Source organism: Pleuronectes platessa, chromosome 5 (assembly GCF_947347685.1).
Source record: "Pleuronectes platessa chromosome 5, fPlePla1.1, whole genome shotgun sequence".
NCBI lineage: Eukaryota > Metazoa > Chordata > Actinopteri > Pleuronectiformes > Pleuronectidae > Pleuronectes > Pleuronectes platessa.
Genome location: NC_070630.1, coordinates 23,987,390 through 24,001,772, shown reverse-complemented (window position 1 = coordinate 24,001,772; position 14,383 = coordinate 23,987,390).

The following is a 14,383-nucleotide window of genomic DNA, read 5'->3' as shown; positions in this document are numbered from 1 at the left end:
GCCGGCGTGTGGCACTGCAAGGTAAAGGAGAAGCTGAACAGAGGGATGAACAGGGGCAAAAGGTAAATATTTGGTCTAGTCAAAGTGCTGGCGTTAAGAGTCGTGAGGCTGTTTGTTTGAAGCCTCTTTCCCCTCGCAGTGTGTAAACTTGGCTACCAGATAAAGACTTGGCCCCGCTCGCCTCCGAGAGATGAAGAGAAGGAGAGTGAGGGAAGGATAACAAAATAAACACAAAACAAGTAAAGGAGTGCTTTTCCAGCGGCTGCTATCTGTATCAGAAACTTTTACTGTGCCGTGGCACAACAAATAATGAGGTGACAAGTGAGCAAAATATAAATAGCACTGCCACGGCGTGGGCCCTCACGGAAGACAAAGAGGAAAGAAGGGGGCGAGCACACTGATGAAGAGATCAGCTGGAGAAAATAGGTCAAGCTCTGTGAAAGTCCACATCTAAATGCAGGAAAAGGCAATACAATTTGGTGGTTGTGGGAACAAAATTATGCAGGGATAGATGAGGACAGAAAAATGGGGTGAGAGAAAAGCAAAGAGACGGAGATGTGAAGATAGAGTGCTGGCCAGAGAGTGGAGGGGTTCAGCAAGGCCAAAGATGGTGAGATTACTCCACCAGTAAAGATCCAGAGTGGGGAAGAAAGAGACTTTCTGTCCAGTTCAGACAGGCTGTCGATCCAAAAGAGTCCAGCTGAATATTTATTCAGCAACAACTTAAAAAGAGTTAGAGGTATATTTTATATTTATTTTTGTATGTACTAGTGCTGCACAATATGAAGAGTATATACATAATATTCTATTAAGCAATAACCTGATGTTTAATTGTATGACATCTATTGGAAGAAGCTTCCGTTTAGTGCTAACAAATAAGTATGCAGGAGTTTCCCCTTTTACAAATCTCAGCAGCTCTGGTGCCCTATGGTGTGTGTGTGTGTATCATGTGTCATGTAAATTCACTTTTGGATAATTGCTCCAACTTATATACAGTACACCCACTGAGCACATTGTTGTGAACAGCTGTACACCCTCACCTTTACTGCATTCATGCAAATATCCCATACATCAATGCAGTGCATTAAATCCTGCAGCTACAGGTCAGGCCATTCTGCTGCACACATCTGATCTGGGGGAAATTAGATCTTGGTGACGCTCAGCGTGGCGTAACTGTTGCTGTCAGATGGGATGGTTTTCTGTAGATGCTTTTCTCCAGTTTACTCAGAATGGTGTGGGGGAAATGAGCAGCCGCCGTGTAGACAGTAACGCCTTCATTGTTGACGCCTAGAAAAACATCTTTAACAGTGATGAGCAGAATGAAACTGACAATACACACAACATGTTGGACTTTGTAGGGGATGATCTAGAGACCTGTACCAGACTCCCCTCCTGTTGCTCAGAGAGAAACCGTTTTAAACTCAACACTGGACAGTTGAAGGCTGCTGTGAAGAATCAGGATTCCTGCCGAGGCTGCAGGTGGCAGGTTAGAGTTGGACATCTTCAAATGTCTCCTCCCCATTCCTCATGCCTGAGTCAATGCCTTTATATAAGTAAATATACTTTTTATTGAATAGTATGGAAACAGAAGTGTATGCTAAGTAAATTCCTGCATCTTTTCGCACTCAACACTAAAGTAGAGAAAATATTTTTGGCAAATGCTACTGGTAAAATAAAGATAATTATTTTCTTTTTTCTAAAAACATTGTGTGGACCGTAGCTCTATTCAGCCCTGAGTAGTGTCTGCAGATATTTCTCTCAGGCTGCACACAGCCCCTACACCCAACACCAGTAGAAATGACCTGACAGGCAAAATCCAGGGCAAAAGTGGGTTTGGCATTATTGATAACACCAGAATATCTCCAACCCTCAAAGCAAATCTACAAACATTGCAATGATCTCACAGATGTGGAGATGAAATACACAGCTGCCTGCTCAACAAGTTCATTATTATCACACACTGTCAATAATCATCATCAATATGAATATTGCAAAGTCTATTCAGTAGTCAATTTACTCCCCTCAGTATTAAGTAAATGAGAGATCAGCCACTTGTTTAAAGTGGCAGCTTTAACTCTTCTCAGGCTTTATTGGAGGCTCTTTGATGCTGATGTATTTTGATTGGGAATTAGTTTTCCTCCCCCCCCCCCCCTCAATAGAGTGGACCAGCTAAACAAGAGCCAGCTGTACAAGCCTGTGATTACATCTCATCTCCCCACTGTTTGCCCCAAATACCCCCCCTCACACACACACACACACACACACACACACACACACACACACAAACACACACAGTAGACTTGTTGCTCCCTTTATCCGCAAATACCAGCAGAGCTACATGCAAACAGAAGTGTACTGTGGATCAAAAAAAGGGCTTGTTATCTGAACAGGCATATAGGTGTGTGTAAAATCTGTAGTGCTTGTTTGTGTTTGCCAAGAACCATATTGGTAGATGAAAAGGTGAGCAGAGAGGGCGGTTCTGTCAAAGCATGGGTGTGTGTTGAAAAAAGGAAGAAGAGAAAGACGCACAGTTAGAGATTCAGTGGATGCCAGAGCCATCTCTATCTAAATAGACCTATATATATATACCTATATATATATATTTACACAGACCAGGCAGAGGAGAGAGTAAGAGATGCAGCTTTCACCCTGAGCGAGCCTACACATTCTCCAGATAGCTGGGTAGCTCATATGAAAGGCCCTCGCGTGGTGGGACAGCACGCTGATTCAGCTGCAGGTTATTGTCCCTCAAAGACGCTTTCTTACAGGGAAAATATTATGATACATCTGCACATATTTAGCTCTAGAGGAGACGCACACACACGCGCACAGACACACACACACACACACGCGCGCGCGCACGCACACACAGTCCTACCTCACTGTCAAAGAGAGGAGTCCTGGAGAGCTGTCAGACATGCCAAGATGTTGGTGGGCACACAAAGCATTAAAAAGACTATATCTGCATGTCATCAACAGTCCATCAGCTGGGGGGAGTTTGACGGGGGGGAAGGGGGGGAGGCTACTGATCAATATGGTGGCTAATCTGAAACGGACTAACCCCCCGGTGAATTCCTTCCTTCCTCGACACAGCCTTCTCTCGTCGGAACCGCAAGCTTTTTAAGGCCTTTTGTCATCCCAAAACAAAACTCACTAAATGTCTAATAGTGCTGGTGGTGGAAATGAGAAGCGACTCTCGATGGGGCTGGAGTTCTTTGAAGTGCACTTGACAGGAGTTCAAGGTTTCTAAACATACTCACAAACACGCGTGCACACATTCTTGATTTGTTAGACATTCTCTCGACTCATATTGTCTCTTTAATCTCTGAACATGACAGCGGGCCAGCACTGACCTTAACCCTTTCCTTCTTTTACCTCATTTTAACCTAAATTCAGATGCAGTGGATAAAAATAGCCTCCTGACTGATGTGGTCATCATCAGAATTCACCACAGTTGAACACTTACTGGTTTCTGGGGATGATTGGACCCCATGGAAGAACAAAAAAGATATCTTTAACTGCTCTCTGAGCCACAAACACACACACAGACGCAGCCCGTTGGGAACAGTTAGAGATCTGTAAGCTGAGAGAGACGAGAGCCTTAAAACATCCAAGCAGCATCATAATATAATGATACACTTCAGTGCACCTACTGGAACTGTATGTGGGGCGAGACCTCGGGATAACCCTGCATGACCCCCGTGGCCTTCAGACTGAGGCGCCATCAAAACAAGGCCTCACCAGTCGCCCTTCTCTCCCTCTCCTCTCTTGTTATTTGTTCAGTATGTAGTACAAATTTCCCCGTGTTGCAGGCATATAGGGATCAGTGCGGCGAACTGTGCCCAACCTCGGCTTACCTTATGGAGCTTGTTACGATGCCACAGAGTTCAGGCCTGACAGATCCAATAACCCCTCCACCGTCGTTCAGGGGAGAAATTGCTCCGAGCGATCCACGCCGAAAAACGCCCCGTGTCTCACCCCGCGTTTAAAGTTATGATCCTTATCATAATTAATTCAATAAAGCGGTAATGTGCTGCAAACCCGGCAACCCCCCCCTGCCTTGTCCAGCGTGCAGGGGGATATAGTCTTTCAGGTCCGGGCTCTTTCACTGACTTCAGTGTCGGAGGTAATAGGGAGCAGACAGGAGTTATTCAGCGATAGGTATGTCTGCACCGGTGTGAGTAAAGAGGCCTAATCGAATTTGTTTTAGACTTTAAAAAGATACTTTCAGGGGTTTGTGTTAATAACCTAATAATAATAAGAAATGGAAAGCTGATCCAAGGTCAACAGTGGAAGGAGACCATTTTTAATTTGGAAAACTGAAGCGGGCTCCAAATAATTGGCTACCATCCTGTAGATGCACACACCGGCTTCCAGGGCTGCAACAACATCACACGGCAGATGGAATATGACGTCAATTACTGAGAGATCTGAAGGTCCACGTTGATACTAAAACATCAAATGTAGATTCAAATGGGAAACTGTGACAATCGTGAAAATGAAAGACTGCTAAAAAAATTCAAGACTTAAAAAAATAGAATCAGAGGATTTTAACACCAGCTTCGAGGATTTTGTATAATTAGAAACAAATATTGGGCGAACTAAACCTATGTAGGTTTAGACTTAGTTAAGTCTTAAACCTAAATCCAAACTCCTGTTAAGTCTGACCATCTCATCCACTTCCTGTGTCGGGACACATTACCTGGAATAATATCAATATTTTCAGTGAAAACACAGAGCATGTCCACGCAACATTTTAGAGTAATTGGGGAACGCGACCTGGCTTTAGATGAAAAATACCAGGCAGTCGTGTGTATTGTTTTACTCAAGCCTTAATTATTTCAACAGACTTCTGGAGATTGAAACACTGATCAGAGCTGTTTTCTCACTGGGAGTCGGGGTGTGTGTGTGTAATGGTGACGTTGATGCATGAGATGCTGATACATTTATCTTATAACTGCTGCAGTGGAGCTGCTGAGTACTGCTCTCCAAAGTGGCCACAATCTGATGAGTGATTTATGGTTTTTTATTTCAGATGCACATAACTACAGAGGTTAGTAGTTCCTGCTTCTCTTGCTGTGTATGTGATGTGTAACAACGGACCATCGCACTGCCTGGAGCTACACTCACCTCTCTGAACTAGAAGTTGAGGACTCCAGCATATCACTTCAATTCAAGATGGAGCATAGATAAGTAAGTGTCTTATAACTGGAGCTCATAACTCTGCCAGAGCCCAACAGTCCCTTTAAATTCATTCAAGCTGCACCAAATTTCCCACTCTAATAGATATCAGTTCCCTAACCATGCCAGATACATTTTTTTATATCCATAGATCTGTGAAGTGTTCACCAGCAAATTGGTGAATACATTTAAAAAAAAGCAATGTCAAAAAAGTGAAAAAAATGGGTTCTTTACTGACTCTGAACCGCATCATTTCACCAAGTTTTAATCAGTCCAAGGTTTATTATGTTTTTGCTAAATAACAGACAACAACAAACAGACACACAAACAAACATGGCCCAAGGGGATTTGATCAAGCTGCACCAAATTGCACACGCCCATAGATATTAGTCCCCTAAATATGCCAACGGTTCTCTTTGATATCACTACGCTACTCCCTGTCAAATAGATACGTTATAAAAGATGCCCCTTTTCACAATTCGAAAGAGGGTAAGAAAAAAAATCTTTGTACCATCCTTTTAGTTTTGTGTAAAATTCATTCAGTAGTTTAAGCCAACTACCGAGGCAGAGGTATTGGGTGAAATATTCAAACCTCCATGCTTCAAACACTATTATCTGCATAATTTAATCCAGTTGTCTACACAGGTAATGTGATTCCAATGTGACCCGAAGCCTATTTCAAACTAGATGTCCAGTGCAGTGAGTCTGTGTTGAGGGTTCAGACATCAGGACCTAGGGCTGAGGAAGTAAATATACAGTAAAGACCCTAGAAGCAGAAGTGGCCTCTGGATTCCTTTAAATGTTTGCAGAGTTCTTTAAAAGTTCCCGCAGTCGAAACAGTTTCTATTTTTTGAATGAGCAGCTAAATGGTGTGAATGTGTGTCACTGGGATGTGGAGGAGCATTTGTACTCTACTCGTGGTATGCTTTAATAATGTTGGAACAACAGTGTAGCTGGACCACCTTGGAACACGGGGGGGGGGGGGGGGGGGGGGGGGGGGTGAAACAGTGTCCAAATACGGAGCCTGAGTGAGATCCAACGCCTCAGGGCACGGAGCTGTGTTTCCCCTGATGGATCTTCAGAGGAGGAAATCGTGGAAAGAGATGATGCGGGAAAATAGAAGAAAACACTTTTAAACAATATCCTCCATCGTTCACTGATTATTTTCATTTCCCGGTAATCCTCTCCCTGGAGATAGAACACGTGTTTGTGATATCGTAGTTTAAGCAAATCCAAGATGGCTATTTGGGAATATTGGTCACAAGTTCAGTGATCCAGGGAGAAGGATCTGTGAAAACATGGGGGTGAGGGGGTATGAAGTGAGGGGGGTTGTTAGCGGATGGGTGGCGGTGGGGTCAACAACTCCTCAGTCAGCTCAGGATATTTGACCAACGTTTGCACCCGCCAGCTACTCCCCCCCCCCACCCCCACCTCCCCTCGCCGAGTCTCCCCTCAGATTGATTAAATTGGATCAAGATGACACCAATAATTGGCTCAAGCTGGGGCCGGTGTGCAGACCCAATGATCCATATCTAACTCCTTTTGTTGCGACGGTGTCCCTTTTCCCGCGCCGCGCTCCATTTGGAATGGTTTACCTTGGCTCCGTCACAAATGTTTTAGCCCCAATCCCCCGCTGAACACAACAGCCCGCTGACATCATGAGAGCGACGGAAAGGTTACATTTTTCGCAGATGTCTGGGAAATTATCAGCGCGCTGGCTTTGTATGGTCACCCCATTCATCCCCTTTTGTTGCACGTCCCCCGGGGGGGACACACAGAGAGAGCGGATGAGGTGTTTCGGTGTGAAATGTTCCCGTTTGATATCAACGTCCACGACCCCAGGGGGGAATAAAAGATTCATAACCCAAGGAGATGATCTATCTGAGTGTCTGTGCTTGATCAACGTATAGATAAAAAAAAGAAAAGGAAACAGTAAACTGGAGGCCTTACAGCAAGAGTATAATTTTGGCCAAAGTAAAAAGAACAAATTAACGTTATCTCCATGCTTTCACAATCTATTGGAAACTTTCTTCTGGTGAGAAAAAATGGCGGATGGTTCAGCGAGCTAATCATCTATCCACTTCGCTCCCGCCACAAAGCTGATTTATTTTTTATGGAGATGGCAAAGCAAAATGTTTGAGGCTCTAATGAATTGAAAGTAAATTGTTACAAAGTGCAGCAACATGAGCGTAGAAAAGCTTAATCAGAAACAATATACACCTCACATCTCTTTCCAGTGACCTGGCGGTGCCTGCTAAATAGGTCTGACATGTTTGTTATCCTTAGAAATTCCTGACTACTGGAATCTAAATTCATCCTTCAGGTTGCTGATTTTCCTGGCCACTGCGTTCTCCTGGCCCCGCTCCCTCTGCACCCTTTAGAGTCACATAAACATCTCATGACCCCTGTAAAAAATGTTTGATATTTGGAGCCATAGATATCCAATCATCCGTTGCTGTTACACCGAAGAGGCATTAAATGACATGTAGGGCACCGGGGACAGTAAAATCAGGTGAGTGGTGCAGGTTATCAGCGCACGGCACGCGTCTCCTCAGCTGATGCATTCAATTAGTCTTTCTGGCACTTTATCTAATGCTCCAACTCGGCCGCACAGGCTCGAGTGATTGTGCTGCGCTGGAGCCGTAGACAAAAACTCAGCCTGTCACATCTGATTGAAGCAAAGCCCCGAGGATCCCATCGCTTCATCACCAAGGTTACTAATCAGATTTCCATCCAGTACAGCCACATGCAGGATTTCCTGATCAAACGCTGCGACTTGGCCCCACCAGCCGGCCACGGCCCATTATCTAACATGTTTTCTATGCGCCGGGGTCAAGCACAGTGTAAAGCTCGAGGAGAAACACTATACCTGTCTTTTGGAGCCGGCTGGAGGTATAGAGCCACCGACAGGTTAAAAAGGAAAGGAACTGATCTCAGGAGGGTCAGTTCCTTTCTGGAAAATATTTAAAGCTCTACAAATCTGGAAGTTTCAGAAACAATAGACGATTGTTAACCCCTTCAGATCTGCTTAATGCACTGGCCTTCATCTAATTATTCCTCTTAATTACGTGTATACAGTCCAATCACCCTGGAGATTGAGTAGAATTATAATATATGATATAGGACTCAGATTAATGGAAAAACAATTTTTTTTGCAAACATCACCAACTTAATGGAAACTTCTAATAGCCTGGGTATAAAACAATCATAGAAGGCTACAGTAATGCTTTGAGTCACTGTGGAGTCAATCACATGTCTCCTGTTTATTGACACAGAGTTGACCTCTGAACCACGCCTGTGCCTGCCAAGAGCTGCAGTATTAGTCATGGTAAGTCGAGTGAGTGTGTGTGTCTGTGTGTGTGTGTGTGTGCGACTTAATATAAGGTACAGCTGTGTGTGTGTGTGAGTGTGTGTGTGTGTGTGTGTGTGTGTGTGTGTGTGTGTGTGTGTGTGTGTGTGAGGGAGAGAGAGGGATATTTGGCCGTGGCTGAGCCTCCTTCAACAGCAGCCAACAGCAATACCTGTCTAATTTTTCCAGATCCTGGGAATCAGTGGAGGTGTAAACACTCAGGAGTGAAATTATCAACAGATTAAAACAGTGAGAAAGATGCTACAGGCTGAGAGACAACCATCTGCAGCAGGAAGAATCTGATTTTTATCCCTTTCTTCCAGAAAGTATGATGAGCTGGATAACACTGTTGTTTCTGTCTGTTCAATATGAAGCTAAAGACGGGATCTGTCTAATTGAGCTGAGCTGAAAGACTGGAGACGAGCAGGAACCGCTGACTCTCTATGAAGGTCGCAACGAGCACAACCTTAAGCTCATTAATTAGCATGGGCAAGTTACTTATGTAATAGTTATTACTCCTTACATATATCTTAATTATGTCGCTTTACTAAAAACCCAACCCTAAAGGTTACATCACATTTGTTCCTCGGACCTAAATCAACAAGGGTGTCTTTAAAAAACTCGCACACTCACATGTTCTGTGTATAACACAGCTGTGGTTTGACAAAAAGTCCATATCAGGCCTAACGTAGTCTTTCTAGTTGGTGATGACAGCAAAGCAAGTAAGAAGACAACGTGTAGATTACTCTAAGTCACGTTCATCCTCTTTGGTTTGAGGTTGAATAAGTAAGTGCATTGCATTTCTTATTGTATTCCTTTATTTGAGTTGTCATTTTTACAACATAATTAGTTCAACGTGTTACTAACCTTTGCATTACTGGCCGACAGTGTTAATTATAAAATGTTACTTATTGATTTTAATCCCTCACTAATCATTACATACACTAGTTACTTTGTCATTTTGTCGAGTATTTCTTTGCCTGGTGCTGCGACTTCCTGGACTCAGGTGGTTGCCTGGTAACCTCATAATAATAACCAGATCTTTAGAGATGCTTTTAGAGGCAGGTCGTCTTTTCTGCAAACTTAAGCTAATGTGATGGCTTATGCTTCATATTTCCTGAACAGACATGAGTCAACCCACGAAAAGAAAGCAAATATGAAAGCTGAGCAGTTATTTTAAATATATAATTTATAACAATTCTTAAACTAGACCCATGCAATGCTATTTATTTATTTTAAGGTTATATTATTTTATTCAAGGTAACAGTAGGTTACCTTTAATTGTGTCATATCTACTTCACCTGTGGCTTGGCCTGTCTCTCCTATAACTTCTGAAGCAGACAACATATGACGAAGAACAAACACACTGCTAGCAAGTGAGCCAGTTAGACAGTCAACTGTTTTTACATTTAACTGTTTATATTGGTCAATCCTAATGGTTCGTAACATCAATAAATATTTAATACGTCAGCTCATGAACATGATTTGCACCTGAGTCACGTCAGGTAGATTTCCAACACCCATGGTGGTGAAAATAACAACTCCCAAGATTCTGCACTTGGGAGAAAACAATAACCTTTTGTTTTTGTTTTCATTGAGACTAGTGGCTGATTAGTGAAATTACACTTTTACATTTCTATCAGAAAAGGGGATGTGTCTTTGAGCTGCAGGATGAAGATGCAGGGTGAATGCAGATGAAAAGCAGAAGTGAAAAAGAAAAAGGTGGAGGTGTGGCGCTCCTAACTCCTGCCAGATGTTGCAGTACTGGGTTCAGACTGCAGGGGAGAGTGGCAGGGAGCCAGAGGAAGGATGCCTGTTTTACCAGTGACAGATGTGATGGTGCCTAAAACAGTTCCGTTGTTTTGAAAGCTCGCTCCACAAGGACTGTTAGAGTTTGTACAGTGGCCCGATGCTGCTCGAGGGTGATGGGGTTACCACCATCCGCCAGAGAAGGAGCGGCCTGGAGAGCGGGGAAGAGGAAATGGAATTGGCGTCAAAATGATGGTGTGACGCCTGAGTGACTTCGGAGAGCTTGATGAAGACAGATCACGGAAAAAGTGTGAGAGAAGAAGGCAGACGGACAAACTGTTGGGACGGAGGAGAAGACAGAGACAGAGAGTGTTGAGTGGTGCGGGTTAGACCGATTCTGTTTCACTTAATGTAACCATGGAGGCCTGGGAGCCCCAGTGCTGCCCGCTCTGGGCTCTTTAATGTAAATAGCTGTCGCTGCCCCAACGCTGAGGCGCATGTGAACGCACCGTAGCCATGTTATATGACTCTGTTTAACTGAACAGCACTCACAGACACAGAAATTCCTGCTCCAGCTCTTTTCCCATCACTAAGGAGTGAGACGAGGGGAGAAAGGGTAGGTGGGGGGGGTGGGGGGCAGACGGACAAAAAAAAGAGAGGGGGGGGGGGGGGGGGATATGAATGCGGTGAGAGAAGAAACATTTTTTTGGCATGAGGCAAAATACAATTACCAGGGAGACATAGTTCTCTAAGACAGAAGAAAAGCAATTTATGGAAGGAGAGAAGGAAGCAGAGATCTCCTGGAGTGAAAAGTTCATGATCTCTTCAGAAATGTCCTCTGCGCTGAGTTCAGTGGTCTCTCGGGGACCTGAAGTGCCATGACCTGATTGGCTGTCAGCCTGAGATTGAGGCGCCTGATTGGCTATGGCACATTCCACATTCAAACCCACTCCAACTTACATTCCCATTCATGTCGCCCTATCAAATTATACACGGCTGCTGAAGACAGTTGAAATGTGCTAGATTTAAGTTCAGGAGGATCGAAGCCGCAAAATTGCCACAAAAAAAAAAAAGAAGTGCCACGGTCAAACACGTCTTGGCAGCATCTGCTCAATATTTCACTCTCATAACTTTTTCTCCTTTTCCTTCCTGACTTTATTATATCACTGATGACATAACTGATAACAAGTTCACAGTGCCGGTCTACTTCCACATGCACATAGTAGGTTCAGCTCCTACTACCATCAGTCATCGGCCTCATCACATGTGTCAAACCATGATGTTCGCCCTTGGCAGCCCTCACCCATTGCCCCATGGCCCAACACAATACTCCACATCCTTCCATTGTGCCCAGCGCGCCTGCCCGGGCAACCGTCTGCCCCCTGCATCACGCCTCCCTCTTCTGTGCCCTGGCAATGTGGGCATATGTGCGGGTGCCCATCCTGTCCCCCCTGGTGCGATGCGTGTGCATGGTCACGCGTGTCTCCGCGGCCAGGCCAGCGTCGAAGGGAAGCGGACGTTCACACATGCATGCATAAGCGGGAATCCATTAAGCCCCATGTAAAACAAACTCAACATGTGCTGCTTCCTTTTCCTAGAGTGGAGAGCTTTTAGCCACACTGACCCAGGGACCAGCAGCTCCAGGGCCTGGACCTGCGCTGGCAGTTGAAAGACGAGGGCAGACCCCGAGGTCACTCCATGTAGGTGAGAGGTCAAAGACGATGCCACTGCAAATTAGGACTACTCAAAATTTGGTGATGTGATAGACAGACGGGTGACGATGGAGTCAAGCAGCGCAGTGGGAGATGGAAACGGAGACAAGAAGTATTTGGTATTTAAAAAACTTGCTTCAGAGTGAATACATCTTTTTCATAAACCCTTTGTTGAAATAGTGAAATAATTAATTTCATAAATCACTATTAACTAATTCTAATAATGTCTCACCTTGTTATCTCCTATGAGGCAAACATACTTTGTGAATATGGGCTGTTGAAATCTATTTTTATTTATGATTGAATATCAATTTTATTTATATAACACTTTTCAAAAAGTTCTTTACAAACATTGAAACAGAAAAATGACATACACACAAAGAGACAAGAAATCAAGGTTATTCCATAGTCGTCGAGCCCTTACAGAAAAGTTCTACCAACCTCAGTTTTACACATCTAAGTTGACCTTTTAAAATTTATATATATTTTCCTAAATGTTAATTGATGCTATCAGATAACTTTGATCTTGATGCAAGATTATTTTACACATAATATTTTTTTATCATCAAGTAATTAGGAAAGATTAAATAAAATAAAAGATTATTATGACCCTATTTCCACCAGTTGTTTTTCAGTGCAGGTTACATGAGCATGTATGGACTTACTTAAGCTGCTTTCACATGTGAAGGGAAGTTTCCAGGAAATTCACAGAGAGCGAATGGGCGTGTTGATGAGCTTTCTAACGCTTGACAGACTTGAAACTGGAAGAATAGAAATATCTCAGGATGAAAAAAGATTCACGTAGAAGATGCCAAGGAGGTTGTTGTCAATTTGTTCCTGTTGTTTTGAAAACGTCTAAATGGGACAATCTCCTGTTGCATTCATCATAGTGACACAGAGACTTGGGGAAACTGGGAGTGAACATTTTGCAGAGTCGATGACTGAAAACCTCAGCTTTAATCTGGTGGAATTATCCTCACAAGGCAAAGAATGACAAAGTCCACTGGGCATTAACACAAATATAAACACTCACACAGGCACTAGCTGTGCTTGAACAAACTCTACTGACGGAGCTTTAGGAGCTTTGCTATGCAAATGTATTTATAAATATATCTGCTCTGATCACTCTATCTCCCAGGTGAAGCACGACTCTGGTCCGTTCTGCCTGACTTCCTTTCTGGAGCCGCGGCGTGGCTGTCGAGGCGCCATGAATCCTGTCCTCTCTTGTTTATCAAACTCCAGCATCAGCAGTTATCCGGCTGCTCATGTTAATTTCCAACTGATCCTCAAGTACCATACGTTGAGGCGCTGGCAGAGCACCAACAGGAACACTGGGGAGGACGGGCATGGACAGAGGCCAGTCACAGAGGTAGATGGACAAATGAGCTCATGCACGGAGGAAAGTGATGAGAATGAAAGGAGCCACATGTGGAAGGAAGAGAGTGTGAACGAGGAAACAATGTCTTCCATGAGTCAGGGGTAATGTCAAGGGTAGAGCGCAGCAACACCTTTTTCGGACTGCCCAGCGCCGAACATGCAGCTTGTCAAAACTTCACCTTAACAATGGGCCGGTCGGAGCTTTGGTTGCAATCAGAGAGAACATAAACCCCTTCATATTACATCATGACAAGAGGATGAAGAGGTTTAGTCCACCGCCTTCCGCCAGGTTATGAGGAACAGAAACAAATGAAACCCAAAAGAAACAAAATGATCTCCACCGCACACTTCCACCATCAGCTTTTGGAAAATTGGGAAAACACTGTTTTACTCAAACCCACTTATGCTAACATCCACATCACAACAAAGAAGCTGTCCACAGGACCCGACTGAGCGTTATTCATAACAGTCCCGAGCTGGAGACTGCGCCTCTTGTGAACTGGCCGAGCACAAATTTCCAAAACAGATATGGATCTTATCTATTCCACATTTTGGAATTTTAAAATTCGGAATGCCCGGGAATTTTTTTGTCTCTTTAAATAAACACTCGGCAAGCGTCAAGTGAATCCCACTATGTGTGCATGTTACAGTGTGAACTATTAACAAGGCATTTAAAACGCAGTCATACACTGTGTAGTACTATAGTGCTGTCTCTGTGGTAATCTGAGACCAGAGGGGACTTTTCAGAGGAAAGCAGCTCAAAGCTAAGTGAGAGCAGCTGATGTTGCATCATACTTCAAACATTCTTCAAATTAACAATATGTCAAAGGCTATGGAGCGCTCTCTGGTACACACACACATGCACAAACACTCCGAGCCGCTTTGAGATAAGGAATAACCCGCAAGATAAGTCCACACAGTTCGTCAGGCTGAAATGATGAGGGGCTCTTAAAAACATCTCCCACAACCTTTGGAAATGCATCATGGGATGCAAGGGCAATGGATACTGCAGATG